A 27,094-nucleotide genomic window follows, 5' to 3' on the forward strand; every position below is an offset into this window, starting at 1 on the left:
ATCAGGGTGCCCTGGAACCCCCTGTCAGGGCACACCTGGAATGTAGCCTTTGAAGAGCTCCTTTAAAATCTCCTTGTCCCTCCTGATGGGGAGAATCAGTCTCTGGGGCAGGAGTCCCCTGTGCTTCTCCTTTGCTAGCAAAGCAATGAAGCTTCTTTTTCCTTTTTCTCAAAACCGTGTCCTTGTTATTGAATTGGCATTGGGGACAAGGACCGAACTTTCAAGTTACAGACTCAGATCACAGTCTAGAGTACTGACGTTTGGAGAACAATCAAAGAACATCCAGAGGAAGAGAGGTCCAAAAAGACACCTGAGAAAACAGGAAGGCAAATCACTATTAGTCAGGAAGCCAGGAAGTACGACGAGAGACCAGGCCTTTTGTAAAGAGAGGTCGTTGTCCAACATAAGACCATCTTTAATTCCAGGAAAGCCAAGGTCAACCACAATTCCCAGGACCTCCTACTTCTTGACGCTGATCGGCTAAGCCGAGAAAGGATGAGGCTGGAAGACCACTCTTAATTGTGGTCTCCGCCGCCGGAAATGAACGACCCGGGCCTCCGAGCCGAGCTACTTAGACTCCGCCTCTCAATGGCTGAGCATGCGCAACTCTCAGTCTCGGTCCCTCCCCGCCCGGTTCCACCCCCGTCATAGAGCATGCGTTGTCCTCCTGCCGTCCCGCCCCTCCCTTCCAGAGCCCCCTGTTTCTTAGAAACCAGGCGGCGTGTTCCCAGTGCCTGTGCGGATTCCGGTGCTGGAGCATCCCAGACGTCCTCCCTTAAGGCGGACGAGTGGCTTCCGAGACCTGTCCAGATCTACGGTATCCCTGAGGTGCGGGGCGGGCGATGCCAGCGTGCCAGGTGAGGGGCGGCCCGCGGCGGCGGGTGAGGGTGAAAGAGGGCATGGCGCGGCTGCGAGCGGGCGCCGGCCGGGCCTCCTCCGCTGTCCGGGACCGGAGGTCCGAGGCGTGGATATGCAGAGCCAGACTACAACGGGCCTGTGCTAATTGCCAGGATGCGCGCCAAGTACTGGTCGGCCGGTGGTTCCCCCACCCCACCTCAGAAATAGGACCTGCGCGCTTGGTTTTAGAATGGTAGAATTTTGAATCCTCGAGGACCTCGAACATAACCCGTCGCTTTACAGTTGCGGAAACCTAGGCTCTACAGCCTAGAGCCGACAGACGCCCTGACCTGTAGGAGGATGGACGCTTTGTGGATGAGGATGTGTAAGGTGTGGAAGCCTCAGACAAAGGGTTCTTGGGATAGCTGGTTCGTCCTTTTCCAAAAGGAAATGGGACTTCTAGGGGATAAATATTTATTTAAGAAACCGGTGTTAAGGTGAAAGAAGGGACAACCCAGAATGTCAGGTTGGCTCTGCCGTCTGGCTTCCTCTCAATGACCCTGGCTTACCTTTAAAGCTCAGGAAGAAAGCAGATGAACTTGGGGGAGACAAAAGGTGAAGTAAGTAAGGCATTCCTATCGAGGCCTTATCAAACTTGAATGGTGAGGGAAGAAGAGAAGGCCGGGAGATAAGGGTTTGTGAATGGGAGTGTGAAGAGTTTACCTTCCAGATTGCAGCAGAATATAAAAAACAGAGCTGGGAATGGAAAAGTTTAAAAACTGCATTGGATAGACACCAAGGAAGTTTGTGAACTATTCTATTTATATTCATTGTTCCCACAGTGTCATGCTAAAAGCAAGACACAAGAGGAAGAAACCAGAACCAAGGCCAGGCACCACCCTAGTAATCTATAGGACAAAAAGGGAAGACCCTTTAGCGTATGACCCTTCAATTGAAGGGAACAGTGTTTCAGTTACAAAAGAAAAACACTTAAAACGTTATTGTGATATGGAGCAATAATGGAGAAGATGGTTGTCTTTGAGTTGGGGATACTAGATTCGTTCTTTATAAAGAAACTCATTTCCTTTTGAAATGCTACACCAGAGAATAAGAGTTTTCATATCATCCATTTAAAGAAATTGTGAAAAAAATAATAATAACTGCTTTGGGACTGGGAATTTAGAGAATCTGCATGTACCAAGAAGTGAAAATTTTTAGCAGGCAATTCTGTTTATAGAATCCCCATTTCTTAGAAGGAAAACTGTTGTTAGTTCTGAGGATTGAACCCAAGGCACTTTACCACTGAGCTATAAATGCAGCCCTTTTCATTCTCTTTTTTTTTTTTTTTTTTTGTAGATGGACACAATACCTTTATATTATTTATTTATTTATATTTTTAATGTAGTGCTGAGGATCGAACCCAGGGCCTCATATGTGCTAGGCAAGTGCTCTACTACTGAGCCACAATCCCAGCCCCTCATTTTCTTTTCTTTCTTTCTTTTTTTTTTTTGTGCTGTTGGGGCTTGAACCCAGGGCCTTGTGCTTGCGAGGCAAGCACTCTACCTGAGCTACATCCCTAGCCCCCCTCATTTTCATTTTTTTACTTTGAAACATCATCTTGTTAAATTGTCGAACCTGGTCTTGAATTTGTGATCCTCCTGCCTCAGCCTCCTCAGTTGTTGGGATTGTAGGTGTGCACCACTCAGCCCAGCATTTTATAGATGAAGATTTTGTTAAGAGAGGTTCTCTTACCACCTGGTTGTCCCACTTTTCCTATTCAGTGATTGGTCTGGGTCTAATCCATTCTTTTTTGTTTGCAGGGTAAATTCAGATATATTATTTCTATAGTAATTTTAGTAATTTTGGAGCTCAGTAGTAGAACAGTAATGAGAAAAAGAGCCCACCCCCTCCCCAACAAAAGGCTTAAAAATTTGCAATATGGAAGAAGTACGTGATTTTTAATTTTTATTAATTAATTAATTTATTTATTTTGTGGTACTGGGGATTGAATGCAGAGCTATCACTGAGCTACATCTGCAGTTCTTTTTATTTTGATACAGGGCCTTGCTAAGTTGTCCAGGCTGACCCTCAAACTCATGATCCTATTTTCTTAGCCTATATCAAGTTTCTGGGATTACAGTCTTATCCTAGCAATATGTGATTTTTAAAAGGTGGTCCCTGGTTCTAGTCATTAAAGTCAATTTGTTAGTAGCTTTTAATACTAATTTTCAATATATATTGACTCTGTAGAACCCCCCCAACCAATGATGAGAAGATACATTAAAAATACACTATTGATAGATTAAGTCCTTTTAAGGAAGAAAGCTTTGTCTTAGGTTCATAAATGAATGCCAGACTATAACTGGACCTAGTGGCTCTGAATCTTATTGGCTTCTCTTGGATCTATGGATGTTATTTTTATATACCTCAAGAGATATAATAGCATTATCAGAAGCGTATATAATCTTTGGGGAAATCAGAACTGTTAACCAAATTTTGTCAGGAAGTCTTCATGAAAATCATTGTATTCTAGTTTTCGAAGGATCTTTATTATTTATTTATTTACATGTGGTGCTGAGAATCGAACTCAGTGTACCTTGCACATTGCTAGGTGAGCATTCTATCACTGAATGATAACCCCAGCCCCAAATCATTGTATTCCATATAGAAAACGCCTTGCTTTAGTATTGACTCAGGTAGAAGTCAAAAAAGAGGCTAAAGTCAAGATAAGATGGAAGGGAACAGTTGTTCTCAGTGGAACTGAAACCTGCTTTGAAAGTAGGCACAAATACTTCCTTGAGAGAGCTGTTGGGATAGGTACTGCTTAAGTGTCTGCAGTGTGCCTCATGGATTTGTGCGCATTTTCTGAGCTCTACAGTGAGAAAGACACTTGTTTTCAGAGAACTGTGAACTTAAAGAACTCTCAAAGTATTTCTAAGTTGCTATGGCAATGAAACCTTTGAGAAATAATTACTTAGCATCCACTCTACATTGGGAGCAACTGAGGGCAGTTATCAAATCTGGCCTGTAATAAAGTAATCAACAGTATTTGACAAGCCAGCCGTGAGCAGACCTTACCAGATAAACCAGTAATGCTCAGATCTACTTTCACTGAAATAATTTTCTAGTTTTACTATAAAAGAATTGAAGTGTGCATGCAGTGTCATCTGATATAAAAAGTTGATATACAGTGTTGGAGGTGTGGCTTAATGCTAGAGCCCTTGCCTACAATCTGTGAGGCCTTGAGTTTGATCCCCAGCACCACAAAAAAGAAGTTGAACTATAGTGGTCAGTTGTTAGGAAACAGGAATCAACAGACCACTAACTTGGAAGTAGGAAAAGTTCCTACTGATACCTCAGAAGTCACTTGGTTTGGAAAGCATTTAGGAAAAAATTGAATTAAAAATTTTGCTGTTTTGGGGAATTTGTATACAGTATACTAGTGAGAGATTACTTCTCTTGTATTCAAAATAGCAGGTTTGTATTAGTAAACTTAAAAATAAACCTAAGGGCTAGAGGTATAGCTCAATGAAAGAGTACATGTTTGGCATGCATGAGGTCCTGGGTTTAATCTTCAGCACTAAAGGGGAAAAAAAGAGAGAGAAAAAAAAAAAAAGCATAGTTGAATTTGGAGTCTAAGTCCAAAAATACTTGAAAATTTAGAGGTCTTTTTTTTTGTTGTTTTATTTTGTGTGTGTGTGTATGTGTACTGGAGATTGAACCCATAGGCACTTTACCACTGAGCCACATCCCTAACCTTTTTTATTTTTTATTTAAAAAAAATTTTTAAGTGTTTTTAGTTGTGGATGGACACAGTACCTTTATTTTGTTTATTTATTTTTATATGGTGCTGAGGGTTGAACCCAGTGCCTCACACATGTGAGGCAAGCGCTGAACTACAACCCCAGACCTTTTTAATTTTGAAACAGGATCTCACTAAGTTACTTAGGGCCTCACTAATTTACTGAGACTGGCCTCAAATTTGATATCCTCCTACCTTAAACTTCCAAATCACTGGGATTGCAGGCATGCGCCACCACTCCTGGCTCAATGTCATGTTTTTAAAAGTGGAAATGATAGATACCTGAAATAAGCTTGAATTCCTGAAAAGTAGGATCTAAGCAATACTAAGAAACACATGAAAGCTTTAAGACTTCTTTTTGCTCTAATACTTAGGAATTAGACATCAATCAGGAATAAGCTTACTAAAGTACCATCTCATCAAACCAAGACAAAAGAAAAGAAAATTTGTTTTGTGAGAGACGCTTATAAAATAAGGATTAAATGTTGACAAGGAGGAGATGAATATTCCTGCATTACTTAAATACACACTTAACCTGTCCTTAAACGCTTATTCTTAGTCCCTGCTCTTAAAGAGTTGCCAGTAGTGTCCTGGTACTATCAGTTTTAAAGGACACTCTTTGGGATCCAGAATAGCTTAGAATGCAGGGAGCATAGCTTATTCTGCCCATCATCTCTCAAAAACATTACCAAGAATTGCTTCTGTAAAGATTTCTGTCAGTCTTCTATAGTGAAGGATAAGGGAGGGACTGGGATTATGGCTCAGTGGTAGAGTGCTTGCCTTGTAAGTGTGAGGCACTGGATTCGACCCTCAGCACCACATAAAATGAATAAAATAAAGGTATTTTGGAAAAAAAAAAAAGGATAAGGGATAAATGAAGGTTGTTAAAAATGGGAACTGAGTACTGAGTGCATGCTTCTTTTCTGGCCTGTAATAACTGTTTGTCCCAAATTGTCAGCTCTCAACTTCTCATGAAAATCGATAACCCCAAACCAGGTGTGGTGGTGGATGCCTGTAATCCCAGTGACTGGAAAGCCTGAGGTAGCAGGATCACAAGTTCAAGGCCAGCCTCAGCAATTTAGGGGAGACCCTAAACAACTTAGCAAGACCCTGTCTCAGAATAAAACATAAAAAGGGTTGGGATGTGGCTTTGTGGTTAAGCACACCTAGGTTTAAACCCTGGTACCAAAAAGAAAGAAAAGGAATAGATAACCCCAAAATAGCAAAATAGAACCCTAGACAATTCCACTGGATTTTTACCATATCATTTTGTAACCTCAAAAATCTTTTTTTTTTTTTTTTTTTTTTTTTTTTTTGCGGTACTGGGGATCAAACTCAGGGCCTTGTGATTATGAAGCAAGCACTCTACCAGCTGAGCTATCTCCCCAGCCCTCAAAATCTTTATTATTTACTTTCACAATTATATTTGACTTAGAATGGTAACCTTAAGCAAATCAAGTAACTTCTGAACCACAATTTCTTTTTTTTTTTCTTTTTTTGCGGTGCTGGGGATTGAACCCAGGGCCCGGGTGCTTGCAAGACAAGCACTTTACCAACTGAGCTATCTCCCCAGCCCCACAATTTCTTATGTATAATTTATAGCAGTAAACAAAAATGACATCAGTGTCTTAGCACTAGAGAAATGAAAAACTGGTTCATATATTCAGTGACATCATGTAACCCTTAAGAACTACTATGAGAATATGAAAAATGCTTATGTCAAAATTGTGGAAAAATTCAGAATATAAGATTGTGAATGCAGTGTGATTACAAGTATATCAAACAAATGTGAAAATAGCACCAAAACAAACAAGAAAATGGTAATTTTCTGAGAGAGAGAGAGAGAATGTGTGTATGTGTGAGACACAGACTAGGTATTGAGAGAGAGAGAGAGAGAGAGAATATGAATGTGTGTGTGTGAGAGACACAGACTAGGTATTGAACCCAAGGCACTTTACCACTGAGACACATCACAGCTCCCTTTTATTTTTAATTTTTATTTTTATTATATTTTTAGACAAAGTCTTGAGGATAGCCTTAAACTTATAAGCCTTCTGCCTCAACCTTCTGCTGGAATTACAGGTGAGCACCTCAGGATCCAGCTATAATTTTAAAAACAAACCCTTCTAAAAGTTTCTTCCTGGTACAAATGAGACCATTGAACTCTTCTCTCTGATGGCCTTTTCCACTTCTCATTCTGTTAAAATTGATATGTGGGGACTAGGGTGTAGTCCAGTGGTGAAGTGCTTATTTTAGTGTATGAAAAGCTCTGCGTTTGATCCCCAGCATAGCAAAAGTGAGTGAGTAAATAAATAAATAAATAATAAATAAAATATGTGTGTAGATAAGAAAAATGATGGCATAGACTGGGCAGAACTGATGTTTCCTATCTCAAATGTCAGTGAACTAAACAGGAATGAGGTTACCTAGATAATGAATTACCTGTGCATCATCAAAAGGTGACTGCATGATCTTTTTTTTTCCAGTATTGATTTTTTAAAAATTCTTTTTAGTTACATACAACACCAAGGTACATACTGACATAATCACAAAAGCATGGAACACAACCTATTCCTATTTATTCTCCAACTTTCCTCTCCCCACCTCCACTCCAGCAATCCCTCTTCAATTCATTTATAGTTTAGTTTATTTATTTTTTTAATTAGTGTCCTGTGTATACACCCAATGCCAGGACCCACCTTGCCACATCCATACATGCACATTTGAAAGTTTGGTAAGAATCACTCCACCGTTCTCTCTTTTTCCATCCTATCTTCCTCCTTAATTTCCTTGGTCTGCTCTACTGACCTTTCTTCTATTTTGATGCAATTCCCTCTTCCTTTTATTTTTCTTTTCTTTCTCTCTTTTTATCCACACCCTCGTCACTACATTTATAATTTTTTCTTTCTCGTGTGTGTGTGTGTGTGTGTGTGTGTGTGTTTTGTACATGTGTGTACCGGGGATTGAACCCAGGAGTGTTCAACCACTAAGTCCCCAGCCCTTTTTTATTTTTTATTTTGAAACGGGATATCACTGTGTTGCCGAGGGCCTTGCTGAGGACCTTGCTGAGTTGCTGAGGCTGCCTTTGAACTTGGTGATCTTCCTGCTTCTGCCCCCTGAGCCACTGGGATTACAGGTGTGGGCTACTGCACCCATCTATATGATCTTATACTGCATCCTCAGACTGCTATTTCTCTGGTTCTTGTTGAAAGGTTTTTGACTCTTAAGGTTTCTTTGGTGCTTACTAATGGACAGCATGCTGAAGCAAAGGATATTCCATATGATTAGTGCTTTCTGCAGCCCCATGGTGGCTCATGCTAGGAAATGATTATCATATCTTAGAGGCTCTTCTAGGATAACTCTGGGAACATGTAAGGTGGTACATTTGTTCTGCCAGGCATCCTCTGATTGTCAGGGAGAATGAGGATGGTAGAAAGATCAGCTGTATTTCCCTTTAATTTTTAGCCTTTTACATTCATGTTCCTGTGTTAAAGGAATGATGCTTGTATTTTGGAGCATGGGAGAAATGATTTAACATAGTATGCTTTATCCGATATTACTTTCAGAATAAATTGTTGTATTTAAATAGTCATTTTGGTTCTCCTAGCCTTGGTCTTTACTCCTGGTCATGGTGTTTTATTCTTTCAAAGTCATTTTCTTTGTTTTTCCTTCTTTCAGCTTAATGTCCTTGTTTCAGCTTAATGATATTTTAAGAATGTTATCAAACAAACATTTAAATGCATTTAAGGGGCTAGGTAGAGAACTTGCCTAGCATGAGAACTTCCCCAGTGCTGCCAAAAGGAAAAAAAAAAAGAAAGAAAAGAAAAAAAGGGGGAAAATGCATTTATTGAATTTCCAAATTATGTGGAATGTTACCAAAATACCATAAAATGTGAATTTTCAGGGCTTGTTATCTTCACTATACTACATTAATTCCCATGTGAGACTGACTGACACCTATAATTCTGGTACTCAGGGTGCTGTGGAACATTCCTATAATTATAGCAATGCTATAGCAGGAGGCTGAAACAGGAGGATCACAAGTTTGAGGCCACCCTCAGCAATTTAGTGAGACCCTCAGCAACTTAGTTGAGACCCTGTCTCAAAAACAAAAAGTAAAAAGGATTGGGGACGTAGCTCAATGGTAACACACCCCTGGGTTCAATCCCCAGTATCCAAAACAACAAAAACAGAAACAGTTACTCAGGAGGCTGTGGCAGGAGGAGCCCAAGTTTGATACCAACCTGGGCAACTTAGTGAGATTCTGTCTCAAAAGATAAAAATACAAAGGTCTAGGGATGTACCTCAGTGCTTACCTAGCATATGCATGAGGCCTTGGAGTTAGTCCTCAGTGCTGGGGAAGGAAAAAAAAAAAAAGTGGGGGTGGTGTTAGGGGAAGCACAGTAAGGAATTCATGTTTGAGAGAAAGAGGTATTTGGATTGGAGAAGCTAGTAGTTATCCAGATAGGTATTTCCAGTAGATGCTGAAATTGGATCAAGTTGCCAGAATTGGATATTTAAAGTTAGGAATGTTTTTGTAGAGGTCATAATGATTTTGAAAGATTAGATAAAATTGCTTAGAGAGAGAGGATGAAATTCTCAAGTTGGTGTCAATCTGCTAATCACTATTAAAGCAGTATCAGAAAAAAACAATGTTGTTATTGCCGTGTTTTAAAAAGAAAACAAGGGCTGGGGAGATGGCTCAGTTGGTAGAGTGCTTGCCTTGCAAACACAAGGCCCTGGCTTCGATCCCCAGCACCGCAAAAAAATAAATAAATAAATAAAAAGAAAACAAGAGTTGGGCTGGTATACATGATAGATGAATGTTTTTCCTACTGCCATCAGATAAAGTTTTTGGTTTTTAAACCTAATTGTGATCCAGGTACTTCTGTGAGTGTTGAATTTCGGTACTGGGGATCGAACTCAGGGCCTTGTGCTTGTGAGGCAAGCACTCTACCAGCTGAGCTATCTCCCCAACCCTGAATTTACTTCTTTATGACCTGATTTAACTGATCCTTTTGTACATTGTGTAATTATGCTCCAGGTCGTTAGGCTTGTTGTTGGGTTACTCCTGGGACATATGTGGAGTTGGGTAAAGTGGGGAGCTGGTGTCTCTGCTCTCTGAATCTGTGATGGCTGCCTAGCAAGTTCCCTGACATGTCAGCTTGTACAGCTGGAGAATAGCATTTCTTTTCTTTGCCCTGCTTATGGATTTTTGTTTTTGTTTTTGTTTTTCAGTACCAGGTATTGAACTCAAGAGTGCTTAACCACTGAACCACATCCCCAGCCCTTTTAATTTTATTTATTTATTAAAACTTTTTTAGTTGTCAATGGACCTTTAGTTTATTTGTTTGTTTGTTTATATGTGGTACTGAGAATTGAGCCCAGTGCCTCACACATGCTAGGCAAGTGCTCCATCTCTGAACCACAATCCCAGTTCCCTTTTTATTTTTTTATTTTGAAACAGGGTCCCACTAGGTTGCTTATAGTCTCACTAACTTGCTGCAGCTGCCTTCGAGCCCATGATCCTCTTGCCTTGGCCTCCCCAGAGGTGCTGAGATTACAGGCATGCACCACCAGGCCCCGCTTCCCTGTTTCTGTTTTGTCTGTCAGTAGGAAGGCAGAAGAAATCTATAAGCATATGATGGAGTCTGTGTAGCCACTGTTTAAATCATAAGGAAACTAAACTTTCTCCATAGAGTCTCTGGGTCTTTGAAATCCAGGCAAAGCATTTATCCTGACTAATTTATTAAATTCAATACCTGTTTCTTTACTTTGGCTCTTATTTTTCAATGGGAACTTAAATGCAGGTGGAGAAACATCCCACACCTATCTGGAAGTGCTTGTGTTACCATTTCAGGCTTTTAAATACGAGTTGGTTAGTGAGGAGTTATAACCTTACTGATCCTACTAGAGGTAGTCCCCCTGGCATGAGTATGTAGTTTGGAACTCTTAAGCTAGGAATTTGCCCCTGGTTTGGGTTCTGATAATTAGGTGTGGTTATCTTTGCTCTTTGAATCCAGCTCTGCTGTTTAATGTTGTTAGCCTGTCTGCCATATTGGCTCAATTCTGGATGTCAAGGAGGCCAGAAGAAAGACTAGGGGAGAGTAAGACACACTTTCCTAATTAATTCTTTTAGTTTAGTTTTGTTTAGTTTTGTTTTGTTTCAGGGGGGTGGTACCAGGAATTGAACCCAGGGATGCTTAACCAACCACTGAGCCACATCCCAGCCCTTTTTAATTTTTTGTAGGACAGAATGCCTTTATTTCATTGTTTATTTTTATGTGGTGCTAAGTAGTGAACCCAGTGCCTCACGCATGCCAGGCAAAGTACTCTGCTACTGAGCTACAGCCCCAGCCCCCCAGCCCTTTTTATTTTAAGAAAGGATCTCATTAAGTTACTTAGGGCCTTGCAAAATTGCTGAGGCTGGCTTTGAATCTTGGGATCCTCCCCTGCCTCAGCCTTTTGGGATTTCAGTTGTGTACTCCACTGCGCCCAACCCTAATGAATTCTTTATTTTTCTTAATTAATTCTTGCTATGTGACTTTCTAAAGGCCACATGGAAGATACTACTGTTTATTTTTCAACAAATTCCTGTGGTTTTTTTTTTTTTTTTTTTTAACATTTTTTTTATAACTCCATTTTGTTTGTTTATTTATTTATTTATTTATTTATTTTTTGTGGTCCTGAGTATCAAACCCAGTGCCTCACACATGCTAGGCAAGCACTCCACCACTGAACCACAACCCTAGCCCCTCTTGTGGGGTTTTGTTTCATTTGTTTTTTTGGTACTAGGGGTTGAACCTAGGGGTACTTAACCCCTAAGCCACATCCCAACCCTTTTTTAAAATATTTTGAGACAGGGTCTTGTCATTGAGAGTCTCACTAAGTTGCTGAGACCAGCTTTAAATTTGCCATCCTCCTGCCTCACCCTCCTGAGCCACTGGAATTAGAGGCATGTGCCACCACACCTGGCAAGATTCCTGGTTTTTACCAAACAAAAAATTGATCTTTTTATGTTTATATACATTTCTTATTTTTCGTTTCTTTTTTGGGGGGGAAGATGGGGGTTGCTGGGGATTGAACCCATAGTCTTAAATATGCTAAGCATGAGCTACATCCCAGCCCTTATAATTTTTACTTTATCTCCTTTACCATGTGAGAATTATACTTTTGTATTGAAGATTCCTTTGAAATTGGACATTAAGTCATGGTGCACCTGTCTTAGGGTGATGATGATGTTCCACAGTACCATTCAGGGTAGTTTATACTCTTCAGGTAGCTTATACCTTTGAGATGTTTTTTTTTGGGGGGATGGGGTAGATATCAGCGATTGAACTTAGGGGCACTCGATCACTGAGCCACATCCCCAGCCCTATTTTGTATTTTATTTAGAGACAGGGTCTCACTGAGTTGCCTAGCGCCTCACTTTTGCTGAGCCTGGCTTTGAACTCGTGATCCTCCTGCCTCAGCCTCACAAGCTGCTGGGATTACAGGTGTGTGCCATCAGACCCAGCTACCTTTGAGATTTTTAAATAATTGTTTTTATTGGTTCATAATAGTTATACATAACATTAGTTATACATAACTATGTATAACATAGTTATACATAACATTATTTTGACATAAACTAAATGGTATGGAGTAGATTTTGCTCCAATTAAGTCCCCAGTACTTACCCTTACCCTCCCCTGTTCCTTTTTTTTTTTTCCTTTCTTTTTTTGTGGTGCTGGGGATTGAACCCAGGGCCTTGTGCTTGTGAGGTAAGCACTCTACCAACTGAGCTATATCCCCAGCCTCCCTCTTCCCTTTCTTCTACTGACCTTTGGTTTACTTACATATATTTTTTAAAAAATTAGTGTCTTAAGGATATATATAAGGGTGAGATTCACTGTAGTATGTGAACATTGGAAAGTTAAGTCAGATTCCTTCCACTGTTTTTTTCCTCCTCCCTCCCCTTACATTATCATTTATTTAAATTCAGTAAGACAAGGAAGAAATTGGGCAGGAAAAACCTAGGCAGTGCAGCATCCTCAAAGACTTTGATCTGACTCGCTCATTCTCACATTCATTCATTTCTCACCACCTACTCTGTCAGGCACTGTGCTCCATTTTGGTGACACAGTAATGTGTAAGACAGGCAGCATCTTGAAGGACAGTAGATGGGTGAACCTAAAAAAGTGTGGTGAGCACCGTGAAAGCCAATACCCAGGCTGCTATGGGAACTGAGCAGAATCACTTTATTCAGCTGAGATACAGACACTCTGAAGAAGTGGTGTTTAAGCGGAAATCCAACAGTTCACGGGGGGGGGGGGTCAGAAAATATTGTTCTAGGCAGAGCAACCAGCATGGACCAAAGTCTCAAAGCAGGACTGAAGGAGTCAGGTATGGCAGCTGTTAGCCTGTCAAGTGCAAGTGTCATGGAAAAGTGCTGAGATAGTGAGGTGGGACATACCCTACCCATGCTGAGGAGGTGCTTTGTGAGTCCCATCAGGGAATTTGGGACTTATTCTAGGGGCACTTAAAAGCTAGTGAAGGAGATGATCAGGACCAGGAGAACCATTGGGTATCTTTGAGGAAACAAGACAGTGGGTGAATTCAAGAGACACCAAGTTGTTCAGTTGATGGTGTATGGTGATGGAATGGCCTTGGGGTCAGAGAGGCTTTACTGCAGCCATATGGTTCCTTATGAACTGGTTAGGTTTGAGTCATGCACTTGTTTGTGTTTATGTCACATTCCCTTCACATCTGTCTGTTAACATTTGACTGAACATAGCCTCTAGGTGCTGGTCACTTTGATTCTTCAAGGCTTGACATACAGTATGCTTTTTTTTTTTTTTTTTTTTTTTTTTTTTTAATGGTACTTGGGATTTGAACCCAGGGCCTTGCTTGTGCTTGCTAGGCAAGCACTCTACCAACTGAGCTCTATATCCCCAGCCCAGTATGCTTCTTTTTAAGCAAGGGGAAATTTGATCATAAGGGAACTGAGGTGACTAATGAGCGTGGGTCATGTCAAGTGGAGAAAGGATGGAAGCTGAAGAGATGGTTCTGGGTTGAGGGTACCTTTTGTCAGGCTGTGTTTTAGCAAAAGACAGGGCAGCTACTCATCTTCCTGATCCTAAGCTTATTATCATCTAATGCTTGTTTTCTTTCCTGAACCACTAAGCTATTTTTTGCTCCAGACTACTTAGGCTAGGGACATAAAGAATCTCTTAATTACTTTCGTAAACATCCCAAGACTCTACTGAATTGTATATACAGTTTTGACTAGCTCAGTATATGTGTCTCAGTTTAGTGGATTACCTTTGCCAGGAACAGGGTCTGAAATCTTTTGTTTCTTTCAGCAAATATTTATTGAACACCCCGTATGTATCAGGCCTTATTCTAGGCACTAGGAACATTGAACAAAATCAAGAACAACATCAATTCCTTGTACCTAAGGAGCATGTATTCTGGCAGGGATGGAGAGAAGGAGACAAACATTGTAAACATAAACCATTTCTTATAAAGCTGTATTTAAGTAGAGACCCAGAAGAAGTGAAAGAGGGGGAAAGAGAAAGCCAAGTGAACATTTGCAGAGTAAAGGGAACTAACTGCTAGTGCACAGGTGGAGGCAGAAGCATACCTGGCATGTTTGAGATACATACAGTAGTGAACCACTGTGACTCGAGTAGGATATAAGGTCAGAAAAATAAAAGAACCATGGGGATGCAGACAGATCATGTAGACCTTGTAGCAGAAGAATTTTGGCCCTTACTCTGAAGATGGGAAGCCTTTGGAGGGTTGGGCAGAGGAGTGTCTTGATCTGACTTAAATGTGTATCACCACCCCCAGCCATTTTCAGTTTCAAAGTGAAGCCACTGTGGAAGGAGTATACTTTCATGGGGGAGACATAGAGGGTTAGTTCTGGACATTTTAAGTTACAGGTGCCACTGAACATCCAAGTAGAGGTGTCAGATAAGCAGTTATTTATACCAGTCTGGAGCTTGAGAGAAAGGACCTGGCTAATGACTGGGAGTCATCAGGGAATAGATGGTATTTAAAGCCATGAGATGGAATGGAATCACCAAGGGAGTATAAATAGAAAAGAGAAATGGATAAGAGCTGAACCACTGTTACTACTTTTGTCATCTGGAGAACCTAGCAGAGGGGACTAACAAGTGGCCCCAAAGGTGGGAGGAAAATCAGGAAATATTTGTGTTCTAGAAGCCAAGTGAACAGGACTGTTTCATGTAGAGCGGGACCTACCATGTCAGTGTGTGATCCCATGTCAGATGCCACTTGATAGGTCTAAGTGGGATGAGCATTAAAACAACTGACCTTGGATTTAGCGACATTTAATTGTATTTGACAAATGTGAAGTAGCTGAAGACTGGTTATTTGTATTGTGATTTACAACCAAAAATCTAAGGGTTTCAGTCTGATACCTGAACACAGAGCATCATAAGAGGGTTTCATTTTATTTTCCTACCTCTTTTGGGCTTGTTTTATACTGAAGTGCTATCAGGTTGAAGCTTGAACTGCTCTGGGGAAGGGGAGTGTATGCCAGTCTGCAAATGCTCCCCCCCCCCCCCCCCCCCCCACACACATACTTTTCCTGGGGATCACTGACCTACATCCCCAGTCCTTTTTTTATTTTTTATTTTGTCATGAGATCTCACTGAATTGCCAAGGTTTCCTCAGGTTTAAGGATAGCTGAGATTACAGGTGTGCACCATGGCACCCAGCACAAACTGACTTTTAAATGACATAGGGCTGCTGTGCTTTTTTCTTTACTAGACTACCAGTGTCAGTGTTTTTACTATAATTCAATGATGGAGTACGATGGTACCTTTCTCACATGGAACTCCAAGTGCATTACACATATATCACTTAGCATGTCTTTAAGTAAGGCTAATTTATATCCTGCTGAATGCTCTCATGGCACCCTGTTCCCTTCCTTTATAGCACTTATCTCAAATTGTCATGACATACTTACGTGGTTATTTGATTGTCTTATCTCTCCTGCTAGACCATATGTTCCATGTAAGCAAAAGCTGTATCTCTTTTGTCACCAAAGTATCCTGTGCTTTGCCTAGTCCTGGCCCATAGCAAGTACTTAATAAATAAAATATATATTAGTGAATTTCTGCAAACAATTCAATAAATTACAGGTGTCATTTTAAACATAATCACCTGAAACACAGTCTATAATCAGCTCAGCTAACGTAAGTCTATTTTAAAATGAAGTTGAAGACCTATCTTACATGCTACTAGGGCCCTGACCTCACCTCTGGCCATAGGGTTTTATTTTCTTTTAATTTATATTAGGATATAATTACTGAAAAAAAAAAAAAAAACTCATCCATAGAAAAGTCTCAAATAAGTCTCTTGGCAGTGGCCCTTTCGAATAGGGTCTGTGACAAAGTCTGTGGCTGTACCTCAGAGGAGGGAGGGTTGTCCAGAGGATGTAGAGCTCTTGCAGGCTACAATTGCTAGAGAACTCTGGTTGTGGTGCTGGTTCTGTGAAGTCTCTGAATAACCTTTGGGTACAGAGCGACTGGGCATTAAATTAGGCCTTCCTACCTTTTTGGTGTGCCAAACCTTATTACCCAACCTGTATAACTATAACCACAGAGATACTCAGTTTCTGTACAACCATCCTTAAATTTAATGATACAAAACTGTCTTTGAGGACTTCCTACCCCTGCAGCTCAGCAACTGAATAGTGTGATGCTGGTTAGGGAAAAGTGCCATCTCCTGCCATCCCCACAATGGGGGATTGAAGCCAGGAGCGCTGTACCACTGAGCTACATTCCTGGCCATTTTATATTTTTATTTTGAGATAGCATTTTGCTAAATTGCCCAGGCTGGCCTTGAACGTGTAATACTTCTATCTCAGCCTCCTGGGTTGGTGGTATATCAGGAGTGTGGCACCAGTTCTGGCTAAAAATGCCATCTTTATTTGCCCTCAGCAAGTGCCAAGGTTAACTAGGTCTCTGGACCTTAGCTTGAAGTTACTTCCTCAGAAAACTTGGGATTATTGTCTCTATATTGATAATACTCCTCCAAATTAAGCTTACAGTATTTTGCTCTATTTTAAAGGAAAGAGACTTTTAATTCACACATTTATTTGACTTAACTGTAGCCTGAATTTGCAAGGTATAAATAGGTTGTTCTATGCCTCAGGTATAATTTACATACAACTAAATGCACAGATCTTAAATAGCCAATTTGATGAGTTTTGACAATTTTATCACTATGTATTCACAGCACCACTCAGGAAGGAGAACATTTCCATTCTCTTGCATGTTTCTTTGTGTCCTTTTAATTAATTTTTCCTTCCTCATCCACTGCCACTTTCATATTACTGTCGTTATAAATAAGGTTTGCCTGTTCCTCTCCTTCAGATAGAATCTTACAGTATGGGTTTTGTGTGTGCCTGACATCTTTCACTCAATGTGTTTTTAAGATGCATACATATTGCTGCATGTATTTTTAGTTAATTCATTTTTACTGCTATACTATATTTCAGTCTGTGACAACACCTTAATTTGTTTATCCATTCTCCTATTGATGAACATTTGGGTTTTTTTCCAGTTTGGTCTGGTTGTGAATAAGGCTGCTATAAATAAACATTTGTATAAATTCTCTTGTGAACATACATATGTTTTCATCTCTTGGGTAAATGTCTACTAGTGGAGTTACTTTGAATTAGGTTCATATATGTTTAAATTTATAAAAAATCTATCAATTTGTTCTCTTTTTCACTCCCGCCAGGAAGTATGATAGGTCCATCTGCTCCATGTCCTCTCCACACTTTGGTTGTCAATCCTTTTATCCTAACCATTCTGGTGGGTATCTCAGTGTGCTTTCAATTTCAGTGTCTCTGATAACTATTTATGTAAAAAAATTTTTTTCAGTTGAAGGTGAACACAATACCCTTATTTTATTTTTATGTGATGCTGAGGATCGAACCGAGGACCTCACGTATGCTAGGTGAGCGCTCTACTACTAAGCCATAACCCTAGCCCCACTGTACTAAGCCATAACCCCAGCCCTCTGATAACCATTTATATGGAATACCTTTTCATGTGCTTATTAATCATTCCTGTATTTTTGACGGAGTAACTGTTTCAGCCTTTTGACTTTTTTTTTTATTTTTTTGGTGGTGGTGCTGGGGATTGAACCCAGGGCCTCGTGCTTGCAAGACAAACACTCTACCAACTGAGCTATATCCCCAACCCCCTTGACAATTTTTTTAATTGAGTGGCCTGTCTTTATTGTTGGTTCATAGGAGTTCTTCTGTAGATGAAATTCTCTTACATTTAGCAAGCAGATTTTCTTCCCAGCCTGTGACTTGCCTGCCTTTCCTTCTTTTTTTTCTTTTTCTTTTCTTTTTTTTTTTTTTTTTTTTTTTTTGGTACCAGGGATGATTTTTTAAAAAGACCTGGGAATGAACCCAGGGACACTTAACCACTGAGCCACATCCCCAGTCCTTTTTAATATTTTATTTAAAGACAGGGTCTTGCTAAGTTGCTTTACACCTTCTAAATTGTGGAGGTGGACTTTGAACTTGTGATCCTTCTTCCTCAGCCTCCTGAGCCACTGGGTTTACAGGCATGCACTACTCTATTATTTAAAATGTTATTTTTTAATGAGTTCTTTAAAATTTTGAAATTCAGTTGTGTTAGCTTTTCTTTACTATAACAAATAACTGGGGTAATCAACTTTTAAAGGGCACACCCTCAATGATCTGAAGGCCTGCCTCCAGGACCTATTCTAAAGTTTCTGCCACCTCCCAAAATTGCTGCTCTGGGAACCACATACACCTTCACCATATGGGCATGTTGGGGGAACACTTAAATTCCAAATGATAACACCAACTTATCAATAAGCTAATATATTTTTGTGTCCCATCCAAAAAATATTTGCTTACTTAGTGGTCTCAAATATTCTGATGTATTTTTCTAGAAGCTTTATGGTTCTGGCTTTTATATTCTTGTTTTTGATAAATCTCAAATTAATCTTATATGTGTAGCCAGAGAAGGGTCAAGGTTCATTGTTTGCCATAGAGGTATCCATTTATTCCAACACCATCTCTCTCTCTCACTTGCTTTTTTTTTTTTTCCCCCCCCTTGGTGGTGGTGGTACTGGGGGTTGAACCCAGGAGTATTTTACCCCTAAGCTACCAGCCCATTTTCTACTTTATTTTTTATTTTGAGATGGGGTCTCACTGAGTTGCCCAGACAAGCCACAAACTGGTTCAAATTTGTCATCTTCCTGTCTTAGCTTTCTGTGTAGTTGAGATTAATAGGCATGAGCCACTGTGCCTGGCTCCAACACCATTTCTTTCTATTGTTTTTTTTCTAACACCTTTTATAAGTTTCCTTTTTTGGGGCTGGGGTTGTAGCTCAGCAATAGAACACTTGCCTAGCATATGTGAGGCACTGAGTTCGATCCTCAGCACCACAAAAAATAAATAAAATGAAGATATTGTGTCCACCTACAACTAAAAAAAAAAAATTAAGAGTTTCCTTTCTTAGGGCATGGTGATATATACTTATAATTCCAGCCACTGAGGCAGGAGGATGTAGTTATTGAAGCCGACCATTTGATGAGACCAGTCTCATAGTAAATTTTTTAAAAAGACCTGGGAATGTAGCTCAGTGGTAGAGTGCCCCTAGGTTCAATACCCACTGCTAAAAAAAAAAAAAAAAAAAAAAAAAAAAAAAAAAAGGTTTCTTTCCCCATTGAACTGATAGAATGCTTCAGCTGAAAATCAATTTTAACTGCATTTATGTGGTTTGCAGAGTAAAGATAGTATTACAGGCAGTAACTTTGTCTATAGAAGTCTCTAATGGTTCTTTTTAAAAACCTGGAACTGAAAATAAAAAGCTTATTTTGTAATTTAAATTTGTAATTTAAAAAAGCCTAGTTACAGAGCAAGCTATTATAGATACATTTTTAAATAGCTCAGATGGAACCACCTCCTCTCTATCTGTATGTTTCTGAAGAGCTTTGAGTAGGATCAAAGAGAGATAATCCCAGAATAACACTTGAAAGAACTTATAGGGAATCAAAAGGGTTTTTTGTTTGTTTGTTTTGGAGTTGGGGTTTACCAGGGATTGAATTCAGGGGCACTCAACCACTGAGCCACATCCCTAGCCCTATTTGTATTTTATTTAGAGACAGAGTCTGAGTTGCTTAGCGCCTCACTCGTCTGGCTTTGAACTCGTGATCCTCCTGTCTCAACCTCCCAGCGATTACAGGTGTGCCATACCACACCTGGCTCAAAAGTATTCTTGAAGATATACCAAGAGATATTTGAGGAGAATTTAAAATTTTTAAAAAGATGAGCAAAGGGTAACATGACAGAAACTATAACTACCATATACATATTTCTCTTTTGTCAAAGACCCACTTGGAAAAAAGCAGGTTTGGGAAGGTAGAATACTAGTTGTCAATGAATTTAGTTCCCCTGGTCCATTTGAATTACATCCCAGGGATCTGAGCAAACTAATAGGTAACACTCCTGTCAGTAAAATTTAAGGCATTGTGGAACAAAGGGAAATAGCAGATTATGGACAATGTAAACACCCCAATTTTTAGAGGGCAACAGAAGCACCAGCTGCAGATGATTGAACCTGATGATTCCTCAGAATAACGAAGGGACAACTTATCAAACCAGCAATCCCTGAACACTTGGAGAGAGAACTGTTGAACATTAGACAAAGTGTGGGTTTATACATGATTTCATTTAACAAACATTTAAAGTCTAACTCTATGCTTGGTATGCCTAAAACAATAAACATCTGGTTGTTGGCCTTGAGATCATGGTCAGTTCCAATTCTTATTATATGGATGTGTGTGTGTGTTTGATAACAGTATGTTTTTTAAAGTACATTCACTGTCCTGGTTAACCCAGGGGAGTGTCAAATATAGATATCATTTATTTGGGTATGTGCATTGCATTTTATGTAGCTTCTCATCTCATTATGCAGGAGAAAAGAGCTAGTACAGTTCTGTGAAATCGTAATTTATGGAAACACCCAATCCACAAAATGATGGAGGCCTCACTTTCCTAATCTTTAAAATGAAGATAGTAATAGTACCTATCTCAGGATGTTATAATAATGAAATCAGATGATGCCTGTAAAGCACTTGGCACATAGTGTGTTCTCAAAAAAAGAAAGAAAGAAAGAAAGAAAAGTCAGCTATTGACTCCAAATTAAGCCAAATGAAATTGATTAGAGGAAGAAGCTGAAGTACTGAACTTTGGTTCAAAAAAATAATTATAATTGTTACATCCATTTTCACAGTAGTATAAACATGCAACCCAGGTGTCCACCAACAAATGAATAGATAATCAAAATGTGGTATATATACACAATGGAATAATTCTCAACCTTAAAAAGGAAGAAAATTCTGACACATGCTACCACAATTACCATTAAAAATGTCTTTAGAACTGGGGTTGGGGCTCAGTGGTAGAGTACTTGCCTGGCACATGTGAGGCACTGGGTTCAATCCTCAGCACCACACAAAAATAAATAAATATCAGATTCCGTAGCACAGGCCGAGGTGAGCTATGTACAGGCTGCAGCTAATCAGAAGTAGAACCTGCCTGCCAACGTTATCGTGGGTCACAGCGCGCCAGCATTACAGGATCAGCAGGGCGGGCACCATGTTGCATTCGTCTCTACTCCAGCATCTAGAGTCTTGACATGTAGTAGGCACTCAAGAAATGTGTGTTGAGGGGTGGGGTTGTTGCTCAGTAGTAGAGCACTTGCCTAGTACGTGGGAGGCACTGAGTTTGTTTCTCAGCACTACAAATAAATAAATAAAGGACCATCAACAACTAAAAATTATTTTAAAAAAAAAAGAAGAAGAAGAAGAAGAAATGTGTGTTGAATGAACCATACGTATGACAAGCAACTGGACTTTATTCTTTCCTGACCCTTACTCCTATGACATACCTCTGCCCCTGTCACCCCTTCAGAATAGAACTTCTCTAGGGAACCTGGAAGGGAAACAGCTGTGGCCAAGGACATCGTGAGTGAAGCAGGCCTGTACTTTGATGAGCTAAACAAGCTGTGAGTGTTGGACCCAGCAGACCATAGAGCTCAAGGAAAAGTGCAAGGAGTTTGTGGATAAAATTGGCCAGTTTCAGAAAATAGTTGGTCTAATTGAGCTTGTTCACCAACTTGCAAAAGAAGCAGAAAATGAAAAGATGAAGGCCATTGGTGCTTGGAACTTGCTCAAATCTATAGCAAGACAGAGAAGCCCAGTAGCCCCAACTTCAAGCACTAATAGCAGAAAAGAAAATGCAGCTAGTAAGGTATCAGGTTGAATATGAAGCTTTGTGTAAAGTAGAAGCAGAACAAAATGAATTTATTGACCAATTTATTTTTCAGAGATGAACTGAAGATTTTGCCAGAAAGGCAAAAAAAGCCCCACAAACCAGAAAACCTCTGTACCATTTCAGTGACAGGACTAATAACCTACATGTCATGACAGTGTGTAAGGAACACAGCCCTCTGAAGGCAGTAATGCAGTCAAGGGGTAGGACTGGAATGAGTCATGTGGCCATGAAGGGCAGGTTCTCATCTCTTACATTCTTAATATGAATGAAGCAGTCTATAAACTTTGATCCTTTTTGTATATTCATAAAGCTTTGGAAAGAAAAGCAATAAACTATTGTTTTCAAATGGCAAAATAATATAAAGAAAGAAAGGCATTGTGTCCATCTACAACTAAATATATATATGTATATATTTTTTATAAAAAATTTTTAAAACCTGAGACCTGGTGTGGTTGTAATGCCTGTAATCCCAGTGGCTCGGGAGGCTGAGACAGGAGGATTGCAAGTTCAAAGCCAGCCTTAGCTACTTAGTGACACCCTGCCTCAAAATAAAAAATAAAAGGGTTGGTGATATGGCTCAGTGGTTAAGCACCTCTGGGTTTAATCCATGGTACCAATAAATAAATAAAACCTGAGTGGACAAGAAAAGAATATTAGGACATATAAATAAATCTATTGTGTCAGAATATTATTAATCTACATCGTAAAATGAATGTAAGCTGTTTAATAGAACCGTAATTCTAGCAAAAAGGGTGTTCAGTTCTGGGGACCCCATTTTTATGGGGTTGTTTGCAAACCAGGGTGGACAAATCAGAGCAGCCTTGGCTGGTGGAGTAGAACATCTGAGGAAGGCCTGAATGAATTGGGGAAGTTCACTCTCTGTAAGAGTGTACCAGCTCTTTGCCATATAACAACCTCAAAATTCAGTAATTAAAGCAAAGTTTTTATTTCTCATGATTCTTTGGATGACCTGGGTGGTTCTCTCCAAACCAGGGAGAACCTGACTAGCTGGAACTAGACAGCTTGTCATTGTCTCTCACAACTAGCAATTGACTGTGTCATCTGGGGCAGTAGGAATGATTTGATTACATGTCTTTGTTGATCCAGCAGAATGGCTTGGACCTCTTCACATGGTGATGGCCCCAGAGATCTCAAGCATTGCAAGAGCTACCCTAATGTACAAGTATTTTACCAGTTTATTGTGTTATATTGCTAATGTCCCATTGGCCAGAGCAAGCAATTTCACTAACCCAGAGTCAGTGTGGGAGGCTATTGACTACCCAGTGGTATAAAAAAAAAGCAAAGCAAAGGAATTATTGTCATTATTTTGCACACAACCTATCACAGGTTAGGAAACTTAGAGGAAACATTACAAACATCACAGGCAGATCCATAGTTTAGAAGTTTCATGGGGCCACATTTTAAGTTCATCTAAAGAATAACTTTCTGGGAGGGGTTTTAGCTCAGTGGTAGAGCACTTGCCTGGCACATGTGTAGCGCTGGGTTTGATCCTTAGCACCACATATAAATAAATAAAATAAAGGTATCGTGTCCATCTACAATGAAATGAAAAAAAAAATTGTTTTCTCACTAAATGACCCTAGAAGAATAGAAGTGAGCCATCAGTAAAGGGGAAGGCATTGTCTTTAAAATGTTAGAGGGACTTTGTGAATTTTTGTCTGTCTTTCTGTCTTTCTAAGTACTGAGAATTGAACTCAGGACTTTGCACATGCTAAACAAGCATTTTACCACTGAGCTACAGCTGTAAGAACCCCCACCCTGCCCTTTTTTTAAGCAGGGTTTTGCTAAATTGCCCAGTCTGGCCTGGAACTTGTGATCTTCTACCTTGGCCTCCCGAGTGGCTGGGATTTCAGGCATGCAGCACTGTACCCAGCTGACCTCTTACCTTTCTGACCAACTTGGGCCTTGTTACATCATCCCCCACAGGAAGCCTTTCCTGCTTACACACCCCTTCAGCCTTGTAGTTAGTCAGTTGTGCTGTTCCCTGTGGAGCAAACAAGTTTCTGTTGCTCTGTTATACCTTATAGCATATTTGCTCAAGTGCCTACCTGCCTGCCTGCCTTGTCTGTGAGGTGGAGTTCCTTGAGGCTACAAATGATGTTTGATTCAGTGCCCGTACCTGTAAGAAATTATTCCATCCTCAGTTCACTGCCTGGTGGTGACCCTAGCCATAGCATACACATTCCGGACAGAAAGGAGGGGTGCAGGGCTGGAGTTGTGGCTCAGTGGTAGAGCACTTGCCTAGCCTGTGTGAGGCACTGGGTTCAATTCTCAGCACTGCATATGAATAAATGAATAAAATAAGGGTCCATCAACAACTTTAAAAAAAAGGAAGAAAGAAAGGAGGGGTGGAAAAGAAGGTGTGCCAGTTGAGATTGCCCCCTCTAAAGAATATTTCCAGACGTTCTACCAAATTGTACCTTGTATGTTTATCTCATTAGACAAACCTCTCTGCAAGGAAGACTGGGAAATATAGGTTTTAGCTCTGCATATTGCAACCCCCCCAACATTGTAAAAATTGTTCAGTATCAAAGAACAAAATTTTAAGTTATTTTTAAGGATTGTAATTGACTTTATTTTCAATTCTAGAATTGAGTAACACTTCATTCCATAAGTATTCCAGTGAGCCAAACAGAGGAAGATGGTTTTGAAGATAGAAAAGGACTGAAGAAAGCAGAAACAATAAACAAAAAGTGGATTGATTTACTTTTTCATTGTTACTTTCCTTGTAAGGCAGGTGGCAGGAAGGCAGAACAATAGAAAAATGGCTGATTGGCTAATGTCAGGTTACTTCTGTTTGCCTTTTTTGTGTAAGGATTAAGGCAGAGAGATCTTCATTATCATGTTAGTTGTAACTGGCCTGTTTTGAGAAATTTGGATCTAATTTCTCAGAAGTTCTGTTAAACAATTTAGTTTCAGCTTGGTGACACGGACCCTTAGCGTGAGTGATTCCATTTGGATTTTTAGCCTGGTCTTTTGGGATACAGTGCAAAAACTTAACCAAAATCAATGACCCCCTGTACTTTTAATTTAACTTATGTAGGAAAGAATTCATAGGCATCTTCTGCCCTGGGGTCTGACCCCTATGCAAACTGCCTGATAAATTATTAACTCTTGGGCTGGGGTTGTGGCTTAGTGGTAGAGTGCTTGCCTGTCATGTGTGAACCACTGGGTTCAACTCTCAGCACCACATATAACTAAATGAACAAAATAAAGATCTAGCAACATCTAAAAAATATTTTTTTAAAATTAATAACTTTAGAATTCCTAGAATCTGTGACTTCTTACACACAATAAGGGAAGGGTGTCACCCCCCCAACCCCTGCCCCTGCAGTGCTGAGTATTGAACCCAGGCAAGCATGACACACCTGACAGGCGAGCTCTCTATCACTGACCTACACCCCAAACAAGGTCTCACTGAATTGCTTGCTTGGCCTCAACTTAAGATCCTCCTACCTCAGTCTTCTAAGTAGCTAGAATTACAGGGAGTATCCAACTACTGTTTAGGGTGTTTTTTTTGTTGTTGTTTTTGTTTTTTTTTTAATCATAATCCTGACTACCTTCTTGATTGTATTCTTGTCTCCTGGAGCCTCCTGAGCCATATAACCTGTAAGGAAATTTCCACGGAACCACGCCGGACACGGGAAATCACATAAGGGAGTTTATTAAGCAAACAGAGTGTCTCCCTGCAGGGTAAGAGAGAAAATGAGAGGAAAAGAGAAAGGAAAAGAAAGGGAGCACGCTAGAGAGAGTGTGAAAGCCAGGAGGATAGAGAAAAGTGAGTAGGACAGACAGAAGAATGGAAAAGATGGTGGGGAAGCTACAGTAAAACAGTTGAATTCCCCCGGGCTAACCAATATCAGAGAAGGATACTTGCAAGCTGACTGATGAACCAATAGCTAGCTAGGATGTTCACAGATTGACAAGTGGTTGGGAGCGGGGACAATGACTGCACATGATGGGCGGGGGAGCAGCTTTATACATTACATAACCCATGGGGTAGAGCAAGCATCAGCAAACCTTTTCTATAAGGAGCCGGATTGACCATTTTAGACTTTGTATGACATATGACCTGTTGAACCTACTGAGCAGTCATAAAGTAATATGTAAATGAATGGGCGTGGCTGCATTCCAATAAAAGTTCATATAAACAAGTATCAGATTAGATTTGGCCCTCCCCTGGTAAGAAATGAGTTTCTGTTCTATGGTTTTGTAGAAGCTCCAGCCCCATGGACCAAACATACTGAAGATAGGATGATACTCATTCAGACTGGGAGAAACAGAATTTAATTCACAAATCTCTACTTCCACACCAGGCATTTCGGTCCGCAATTTGTCAGTTACTTAGAACTTCAGGGTTTATGTTATTGAAGTGTAATTTACATACTAATAAAATTTACCCTTTTTAGTGTACAGTGCTATGTGTTTTGACAAACAGTCATGTAACCACCAAAAGTTCGGGGAAGCTAAGTAACCTGCTTAAAGTTTGACACTGTGGCAAATATGTTGCATACAACTAGCTATGGAATCCTGGAAACCTAATTTTTCTGAGCCTCTGTTTTCTCAACTGTAAAACAGGGTTGCAATACACACTACTGGGCCTATTGCATGTTAGCTCAGGGTTTATCCTCATATTTTTACACAGCTTTTGCAGAAAGACATCTAAGCCAGTCAGAAATAGATAAAAGATTTATTATGAGCCAGGCCCCGTGAGTGCTTTACAAATACTACCTCATTTAATCCGTAAATCCCTATGGGGTAAATAAAATTATCTTCACTTTATAGATGAGGAAATGGAGACATGGAATGATTAAGAGATTTCTCCTGAAGTCACCCACCTGGTGAGTAACAAAGCCAGGATTTGAAATGGACAAGGTGGCTTCCTTTTCCATGCCTCTCAACTCTGTTCTGCCTTTACCATAACCTGGCACTTTACACCCTTCATTCCTAACCAGCATGTGTGGCTGGAATTCATGTGAGCTTGGTAGGCCTGGGTTTATGGAGGTCTTCAGAGGCATATGAGATGTATGTGTAAGGATGTTAGGGGCAAACAGTAGGATAATTTTAGGAGTGAGAATGGGTAGCCATTG

At 40.1% G+C, this 27,094-nt stretch overlaps 1 protein-coding gene across 3 annotated transcripts in view; it reads left to right on the plus strand.

The window, feature by feature from the left end:
- Positions 1-662: 662 nt before the first annotated feature.
- Positions 663-27,094, plus strand: part of Gfod2 (glucose-fructose oxidoreductase domain containing 2) — a 42,590-nt gene continuing 16,158 nt past the window's right edge. For 2 of the 3 annotated variants that reach the window (XM_047528105.1, XM_047528104.1), the window contains exon 1: positions 663-857. The gene's annotated coding sequence lies outside the window, so the exon portion shown is untranslated. Of the gene's footprint in view, positions 858-1,117; positions 1,228-27,094 lie in introns of those variants that run through there. The other variant, XM_047528106.1, reaches the window with a different exon arrangement.

The sequence above is a fragment of the Sciurus carolinensis genome, chromosome 16, assembly GCF_902686445.1.
Source record: "Sciurus carolinensis chromosome 16, mSciCar1.2, whole genome shotgun sequence".
Classification (NCBI taxonomy): domain Eukaryota; kingdom Metazoa; phylum Chordata; class Mammalia; order Rodentia; family Sciuridae; genus Sciurus; species Sciurus carolinensis.